The sequence below is a fragment of the Pteronotus mesoamericanus genome, unplaced genomic scaffold (assembly GCF_021234165.1).
Source record: "Pteronotus mesoamericanus isolate MK-2021 breed Mesoamerican mustached bat unplaced genomic scaffold, CSHL_Meso_final contig_27, whole genome shotgun sequence".
Lineage (NCBI taxonomy): Eukaryota > Metazoa > Chordata > Mammalia > Chiroptera > Mormoopidae > Pteronotus > Pteronotus mesoamericanus.
Genome location: NW_026555115.1, coordinates 11,654,530 through 11,664,507, shown reverse-complemented (window position 1 = coordinate 11,664,507; position 9,978 = coordinate 11,654,530). Strand labels below are relative to the sequence as shown.

The 9,978-nt window shown below is 37.0% G+C and overlaps 1 pseudogene; it reads left to right on the top strand.

Moving 5' to 3' along the window:
- The first annotated feature begins 749 nt into the window (after positions 1–749).
- On the top strand, positions 750–9,650 carry LOC129071639 (N-alpha-acetyltransferase 50-like; annotated as a pseudogene).
- Positions 9,651–9,978: the final 328 nt, after the last annotated feature.

The following is a 9,978-nucleotide window of genomic DNA, read 5'->3' as shown; positions in this document are numbered from 1 at the left end:
TGCCGACTGGAGCAGGAGCAGAAACTCAGTTCTGCGCAAGAGTCTGCACTCCTTGGAAGAACCCCTGATGAGAGTGATTGGTAAATGACAAAGGCAGCCCAGGATCAAAAGCGAGCTAGGGCTTGCTTCCATATCCCTGGGGAAAAGTAAACAACGAACACAATTGATGGCAGTGCTTGTACAGAACCTGTGTGAGCTATGAGGGCTAAAAAATTCGCAACACGTATAAAACCCTCCCACTCCCTTCTGAATCAAGGTGGCCAAAGGACACGCAAAGACACGGTGCTGGCTGATGCAGATGGTGGACAAAGGCCTGCAATTAGCTAGTAATTTGGACCCTCCCATGGTGCATAGGATTTGCTGGGAATGATTTAAAATGGTGGGAACACAGAAATGCCTCTCTCTTCTGCTCCTTTTGCCATGTTTGGGGTGCGGCGAAGAGCCCTGGCGGGACCAGCAGACATCAGGCCCCGCTCAAGTGCCCTTTTTGCATTCCCCTTGATTGCAAGGTCAAAAGCCAGCCGGAGGAAGCTGAATCCTGTGCACAGGACATAGGTCCCACCAACGGTGAGCCTGCGGGACACTGGGATCCACTACAGCTCTGGCCTTGCCCTGCTCACATGGTCTAGAGCAGGCTCCTGCAGGCATGCACCTTGCCAACACCGGTCCTGGCAGGACTCTGCAGCCCCATGACTCAAAGCAGATGTCCTGAACTGTTTTCATCCTCTCTCCCTGAGAGCAGAGCCCAGATGTGTGGGCCAGGTATATTCCTCGGCCCTCAGGACACAAACAGCCCTGGACTCCAGGGGCCCAATCAGCTGCAGTGGTCTGGCAGTGTGCCTCAGCCCTGGGTGAGGAAGAAAGTTGTTTAGAGGCAATAAAGACCCAGGCCTTACAAGTACATACTAGAGAGAGCCACAGAGATAGCGAGAGCGAGAGAGCGCAAGCCCAGAGATGGACAGATGGAGACACATTTGTGCAGCAGCCCCATTCTCCAAAAGGACAGATAAGAATGGAGGTGGGGTTTCTGGACATGGATTTGGATTTCAGTCTTTTGAAGAACAAGGGGATTTCTGTATTTTGCACAAAGGAATGACTTGGAGGAGGGGAGACCACAGCTTCCCTATCCAGTTAATAAAAACCTTTTTTCTTCCCCACCAATTTTTGTTTTATGGTTGTGTTTGGTGGCAGGTAGCCGAATCCCATTCTTCCCTGTAACACTTCCATCATATAACTTGTCATCTCTTCTCTAAGAAGTAGAATATTTCTTCCACAATCCAGCCCTGCCTGAGGCTAGGATCTTAATATTTATAAAATCCACAAAGACCATCAACATGTCTGAAGCTTTAAAATTCCTGTTTTTGAAATCTCTGCTACTGTATTCCATCTGTTTTCTAGGATCTTTCGCCTCCCAACTGCCTCCCCACAAGTTAGGTAGAAGCAGGGGACAGGTTTCCATGCAGTGTGTTCTGTATCAGACTCCCTAAATACAGATAACTTCCCCACCTACCACTTTATCCAAAAATACTAAATCCCTCACAATATTTAGTCCATTCTAAAAGGTTGATTACATAGCACTTTATTTTCCAGACTTTCCTGACCAAGTTACCTGTAAGATACTACTAACAACCACAAAATATGGTTTAGTCTTAAACTGGAATTAAAAAAACCCTTAGATATTAGTAATGCATTTTAACATATTTTGTTTCAAAGATATTAAAATGTAAAAACATCTAGGCAAAGGATATTTAAAAATATTTGGAAGAACATTTCAAGATTCAGATACCTGCATTAGCTAAAGTATATATCATACCTTAGCCTGAGTCCCAACTCTGCCACTTATCACCTGCATAATCTTGGAGAAATGAGTCACAGCACATAAATTTCTTCTTATTTGAAATTTGAAATATAATGTTATTCTATCTAAGGATATTTTTGAGTTTTAGGGAGATCAAGAATATATGTGAAAATGCTTTTGAATCAGTAATGTTAATAAAATTGATGTTTTTGTCAACTGCAAGAAACATAACTTACTTTCTAACATAGCATTTTTTAAATTTGCATTTTTTATTTTATTGTATTTTTTCCATGACCAATTATTCTCACTCTACCCTCTTCTATTTCTATCCACCTACCTCCCACTGCAATCACCACACTGTTGTTCATACCCAGGAGTTCTTTTTCTTTTCTTTATTTTTTTGCCCAATCCATCCACCTCCAAACAACTTCCCAGAGCTGTCAGTCTGCTATCTATAAGTCTGCCTCTATTTTGTTTACTAGTTAAATTTGTTAATTATATTCTGCATATGAATGAAGTCAGACAATACTTGTCTTTCTCTGACTGGCTTATTTCACTTAGTATAATGTTCTCCAGGTTCATGATGCTGCCAAAAAGGGTAAAATTTTCTTCATTTTCATGGCTCTGTAGTATCCCATTGTCTAAATGTACCAGAGCTGTTTTATCCACTCATTTACTGGTCATTTAATGGACACTTGGTCTGCTCCAAATATTGGCTATTGCAGGTAACACTGCAATGATCATAGGGATACATATATTCTGTTGAATTAGTGTTTTGGGTTTCTTCAGATAAATTCATAGAAGTGGAATCAACAGGTCATCAAGCAGTTCCATATTTAATTTTTCAAAATAAAAAAATTAGTTGTGTTTTTTTTTTTACAGAATAAAGGAACCTAACATCAAAATGAAAAGACAGATAACTGAATGGAAGAACATACTCTCCAGTATATCTGATAAGGGGTTAATATCCAAAATTTAAGAATAACTTATAAAACTTGACACCAAGAAAAATCCAATTAAAAATGGCCAAAAAGCCTGAATAGACATTTCTCCAAAGGAGACATACAGTGATGGCCAGTAGTGATATGGAAAGATGTTTAACTGATGCAGAGATCTGGTCAGATCACTAGGGAGGAATAAGAGAGGGGTTGTAATAGGAAGTTGCCAAGGTAATGGTAAGAAAGCAAGTTTAGAGCATGACAGATCTCCCTACCATCAGGTAGGTAGAGACATGTCTGGGGAAGGTGCAGATCTGTCAGTCTAGGACAGGATTGGCTGAGAAGCTGGATGCCTCTTGAGGGCATGGAATTATTGCCCAGAAAATTGAAACAGAAAGAGGGCAGGGACTCATTCTCTCTCTCTCTTACTCATTAATGCCTGGATGATTTTGCTGTAGCTGTTTGTGTTTCCCAATGCACAGTATTAAAATGGATAAGGAACTCCAAGCACAGCCTAAGATTGGTCAGATCTGGCAGAAGGTGGAAGGGTTATTTTTTTTTTAGGTGTTCTAGAGGAGGCAGATTCTGAGGCAGAAACCTGCCATTCTTCCAAAATTGTGTAGTTTTTGTATCTTATGTAATTTTTATTTGTATACTAACCTTATAGAAATAAGATAATTAAAAACTAATAGGTGAAATGATAGGGGAACACAAGAGTTAATGATAAAGAAAAGAAACAAATGGGATTTCATCAAAATAAGAAGCTTCTGCATGGCTAAAGGAAACATCAGAAAAATGAAAAGGGAACCAACCATATGGGAAAATATATTTACCAATGATACCTCAGACAGGGGTTTGATTTCCAAAATATATAAAGAATGTACACAAATCCACTCCAGGAAGACAATTCAGTTAAAAACTGGGCAAAGGACATGAACTGACACTTCTCCGAGGGCAACATAAACAGGCTCCAGAGACATATGAAAGGATGCCCAGCATCAATAGCCATCAGAGAAATGCAAATTAAAACCGTAATGAAATACCACTTCACACTGATCAGAATCGCCATCATAAACAAATCAACAAACGAAAAGTGCTGGTGAGGTTGTGGAGAAAAGGGAACCTTAGTACAATGTTCATGAGAAAGCAGACTAGTGCAGCCACTATGGGAAACAGTGTGGAATTGCCTCAAAAAGCTAAAAATGGAACTGCCTTTTGACCCAGCAATTCCACTGCTAGGATTATATCCTAAGAATCCCGAAACACCAATTCAAAAGAACCTATACATCTCAATGTTCATAGTAGCACAATTTACAATAGCCAAGTGTTATTTTTCTCCCAGACAGAAGTGGTGTTTGAGGTCATTGTTCCTTTTTTCCGTTCTGAGCATTTCTTCCACAAAGCTGGCAGGATGGAATATGAGACTCCATACACCTGGCTCACACTTGTTTGCACCACCCTGATGATTCCCTGAGGCCCTGGGTCCCACACAATTTTCGAGCCCACCCAAGCTGTTTCCAGTGGCTTTTCCATACAAGTGGCTTCTTGGTTCATGTTTCAGATTTTCCTAAATTCTGAAAAATAAGCAGCATCAGTCCTCAGTGAACCAGTACCTCTCACTAAGTGGCCCCAGGCCCAGCACTAGCAGCAGCCAGCCTTGGTTCACAGCTTGGCTTTAGTGGGTACTTCCAAGCTCAGCATACATAGCAGCCTTCTGCAGATCACTTTGTAGCTTATGCTGTGTCACTCTGGAGAGAAAACAGGTGGTGGCTGACTTTGGATGTACCATCAGCAATCAGGGTTCCACAATAAGAGGACAGCATATATAGTACTCATGTAAGTGCTCCTTGAGCACTCAGTTTGGGTGATAAGGTAGGCTGTGCCATTGGATGTTACAGGATGCCTACTATAATATGCTGCTCTACATAGCCTTATAAATATAACAGTTCTACTTAATACATAGAAAAAAACACAGGGAGGCTGTCAAAGATAGGAGACAAACAAACATGGCCCAAATGAAAGAACAGAATAGAACACAGGGAAAAGGATTGAACAAAATGGAGATTAAAAAACTTACTAGACACAGAGTTCAAAACACTGGATATAGCCCTGGCTGGTGTAGCTCAGTGGATTGAATGCAGACCTGGAAACCAAGGGATTGCTGGTTCAATTTCCACTCAGGGCACATGCCTGCATTGTGGGCCAGGTCCCCAGTAAGGGGTGTGTGAGAGGCAACCACACATAGACCTCTTTCTCCCTCTTTTACCCCTCTCTAAAATAAATAAATGAAATCTTTACACACACAAACACACACACACACACACACACACACGCGCTGGTTGTAAGGATGCTTAGGCAACTTAGTGAGGACCTCAACTACATAAAAATATGCAGTCTGAAATGAAGGATACACTAACTGAAATAGAATTTACTGGGAGTCAACAGTAGAGTGGATCAAACTGTGAATCAAATCAGTGATTTGGAATATAAGAAAGCAAAAAACACCCAATCAGAACAGCAAGAAGAAAAAAGATCCCTCCCAAAAGTTTTCATATTGTAAAGAGACTCTGGGAAAGCATACCAACATTCACATCATGGGGGTGCCAGAAGGAAAAAGAGAAAGAAATTAATTGAAAAACTATTTGAAAAATAATAATAATGACAGAAAAATTATCTAACTTGTGAAAAACATAGACATACAGGTCCAGGAAGTGCAGAGAATCAGAAATAACATGAACTGAAAGAGGCCCACACCGAAACACGTCATAATGAAAATGCCAAAGGTTAAGTCAAAGAGAAAATCTTAAAAGCAGCAAAGGATGACACTTAGTTACTACAAGGGAGCTTCCATAAGACTGCCAATTGATTTCTCAAAAGAAACTTTCCAAGCCAGAGGAATTGGCAAGAAATATTCAAAGTGATGAAAAGCAAGGACCTCCAATGAAGATTACTCTACCCTGCAAAACTATCATTTAAAATCAAAGGACAAATAAAAAGCTTCCCAGACAAGGAAAAGCTAAAGGAGTTCATGACAAACAAACCAGCATTATATGCAATGTTTTAGTAAATTCTTCAAGAAGAAGATAAAAAAATATGAAGAATAAAATGGCAATAAATACATACCTATCAATAACTGAATCTAAAAAAAGCCCAAAAAACAAAATAAACAAACAAGCAGAACACAAACAGCCTCATTAAAACAAAAGAACATTTTTGAAGAGAGGTTTTTCAGATGTGCAAAAATGTGGAGGTAAGAAGTACACATAAGCTGTTTCAGAACAGTCATGGGAAAGTAGAGTACACCATGGGGAATACCATAGCAGAAGAACATAATATAAAGTACCTATGAACATGGACAAAAATGCAGAGAATACCTGAAAGATTGGGAGGCCTGGATGGAGAAGATACAGGAGGAAAATTTGGGACAGTCTAATAGCATTAACAATAAAATATAATTTAAATAAAAATAATTGCCCACTCCTTAAATGTGAACAGTAGATGTAAAATTTAAGTATATTATTATAAAGTTAATATCAGCAAATATTTTAACTAAATAAAATTGAGCTAAAATATATTCAAATTAATAGAATGAATATAAAAGCAAGTTGATGAAAATTTCTAGCCTTAAATCTGTATAATGCAAAGAATGCTAGAAATTAACTGAAAGAATTGTCCGAAGACAATATAAACCAAAATAAATATTAAAAAATAGAAGAATATAAATAAACAAATAGAAATAAATGTAATATGTAGCACTCATTTAAAAGATAAAGCCACTACCTCAAACAAGTCCTTTGAAAAGATTAATGAAAAAGTATAAGGTAAGAATGATGAGGGAAAAGTCACAAATCTATAATACCAAAAATAAAATGCAGTACCATTACAAATACTAGAGACTATAAACATGAGAGAAATCTTTCAAAAAATATTTTCCAATGAAAGATGAAATTTGAAATATATGAATATATTTCTTTGAAAAATCAGTTACTAAACATGATAAAAGAGGAAGGAAAAATTATCAAGTATTGCTAAATAAACTGAATTTGAAATAAAATAATAAACTACTTCTCAAAAAAATTCCTCTACTAATATAGTTAGTGGAGAATGAATACAAAAGTTTCCACAAACTTTTTCAGAAAACGCTTACCAAGTTAGAAAAAAAATTATATATAACATGAAAAACTTATAAGAATACCCACTTTTCTCAAGATTTTATGTCCCTTATTACCAAAACTTGTGAAAGTGATGAGCTATCACTCCTGTGACTGTAATATGTTACATGACAAAATTTATGTAAGAAATGAGAGAACATCTGAATAAACCAAATATAATCTCACATATCCTTAAAAGCACGTATCCTTCTCAGGCTGGTGGCAAAAAAAGAAAGGCAGACGCGGAAGTCTGAAAGGTGAGAAGTGTGAGAACACTAAAACACTATTGCTGTTGTGAAGATGATGAGGCCATAAGAGAAAGGGTGGGAGCAGGAAGTCATAAATTACTGAAGGAGACTCATGAATGACAGTAGGGAAAGAATCAGGACCTGAACTCTACTACACTCAACAGCCCAAATGAGCTAAAAGGTTGAATCTGCCCTGGATCTTCTAGAAAAGAACACAGTCCTGCAACACCTGTGAGATCTTAAGCAGAGATTTCTGTCATATTATGTTCAGATCCTCGATCACAGGAAACTGCAGTAATAAATCAGTATTGTTGTAAGCCATAAAAATTGTGGCAATTTAGTATACAGAAGCAGATAAATAATACCTTGTCCAATTTATTTATTCAGTCCAAAATAATCTTGATTCGAAAAATTGGTAAACCCTTTACAAAATGGAAAAGAAAAGACAAACTAATTTTTACAACCAAGAAGCAGAAACCAAAAACAAAATACTCTCAAATAGATTTCAGCATGTATTGAAAATAATCATATATCATGACTAAACTAGATTTTTTCCAAAAATATAAAATGGTATGCCATTCAATAATCAAAGGAATTTAATATATTAACATAATACAGAACAGAAACCAAGTGATAATTCTGATATTTTCACATTATCATGGCTTCTATGCAATATTAAGTGGTCCCCAACTGTTTTTCTCTTGCCACCAGAGACTGGTTTCATGGGAGCTAATTTTCCCATGAGCCAGGGGAGGGGATTTTCAGTATAATTCAAGTATATTACATTCAAGTTCACCTTCTTCTTTGTGGCCCAGTTCCCAACAGGTCCACACCGGTACCAGCCCATGGCCCAGAGGTTGGGGGCCCCTTCAATATCTTATTGAAAGTCCTACCTAATGTAATAAGCCAACAAAATTAAATAATTGAATAAGGATTAGAAATAAAGCATTCCCAAGTGACATATTTGTGTGTGTATGTAATTGAAAATAAAGCTATGCTTAGGCTATAAAATAAATAAATGAATTTAGCAAACTTGCTGAACATAATATTCACATACAAAACTTAATTATATTTACATATCCCAACAAAAAATTAATAGAAAATTAATATAAAATCAGAGCATTTACAATAACATTCAAGGTTAAATACCAAGGAATAAATCTAAAAGAGGTATAAATATCCTCAATACAAATTTAAAAACATTATTGATATAATTTTAAAATATATACATAAATGAAAATTTTACTTTGTTAATATATTTAAAGATTAAACATTGTAACAGTGTCAAGTTTATAATTAGCCTATACATTAAAAACCATCCCAATCAAAATTTTAGCTGATATGTGTGTATAAATTAACAAGGTAAACCAAATACTCAACATTTCTATAATTAAGTAAGATTAGAAGACTTCACTTCTATAAATAAAAATATTAAAATGCTATTTCAATTAACAGCAGATTGTATTGGTAAAAAAATTAGACAAAGACACTGGTCTTAAAAATTACACATATGTGACCACTTGATTTAGAAACTTGTTATTGCATTAGAAGGGAAATGACATTCTTTTCAATTAATAGTGCTGACTCTTAAAATGTTTTTTATAGAAAAAGAGTCTTGATCTCTATTTTATGTAATCCTCCAAAATAAATATTAAATGGATATAATAAAAGTGATGAAATAACATAGAAACTTATTTTCATCACTTAAAGATAAAGCTCCTTAAACAGATCAAAAATGTATACATCAGGTGGCGGGTGAGAGCCCAGTGCCCTGTGTGTGCATCTGGAGAGCAGTAACACCAGTCTGGTGACAGCAGACCCGCCTGTGTTCTCTCAAGATGCAGGGCCAAGCTCCACTCTCACATTTCTCATCATCCACTCAGCTCTCTACCCTAGACGGGGAGGTGGGATTGTGGGATTGAGTGTCCAGAGTTTAGGGTGCTGAGCACTCCGGTCGGAGAAGAAATGGCTTGATAATGGTGGTAACAAAGTCCTCGACATGCTGACAGGGTAGATAAAAAGCCAGATCAAGCTGGGAGATTGTGGGACCACACAATATTAAGCAGCTGAAGAGATTAAGCCAGTCATTTTCTAGTCAGCTACAATAACAAGCTCTTCAAGGATGTGTTGGAGGTTAGCGACCTAGCAAAACTTGCCTATTTCAATGGCATTTCAGTGGCTGCAGTATGCTGTAGGGTGGATCATTCATAAAATCGAAAGAGACTTTACATCATGACACTAGGATGTCTGACACCATATAGAAGGCTAGGAATAGGAACTAAAATGTTAAAACATGTCTTAAACATCTTTGAAAAAGATGACACATTTGACAACATCTATCTGCATGGCCAGGTCAGCAATTAGTTGGCAATTGACTGTTACAGTAAATATGGCTTTAAAATCGATGATACCAAGAACTACTATGAGAGGAGAGAGCCCTCAGATGTGCATGTGCTACAGAAAAATCTCAAAAATCCCTTCTGACTAGAATGCAGATATAAAGACAGACAACTAAACAAATTACAAATGAACTTTCTTGCACTTGCTTGTCACCAAATAAAAGAGGCCCATGATTTTCCCCCTTTTCTTTTAAAGCATTTTTTACTCCTTGTTCTTGTTTTTCCTCCTTTTTTTTCCTTTATCTTTTTCTAAAAGTTTTAATACTTTCAAAGACTTTCAAACTTAATCATGTTTTGATAGCTTTACTCCTCCTGTTTTGGGGATGTAGACTGATTGTAGAAAGAAGAAGGTATAGATATGTTTAGTTTCAAAGTTAAGATAGATGGTCCCAAAATTTTGGGTGTCACTTTCAATTTATTTTTTACATTTTTTTTAATATCCTG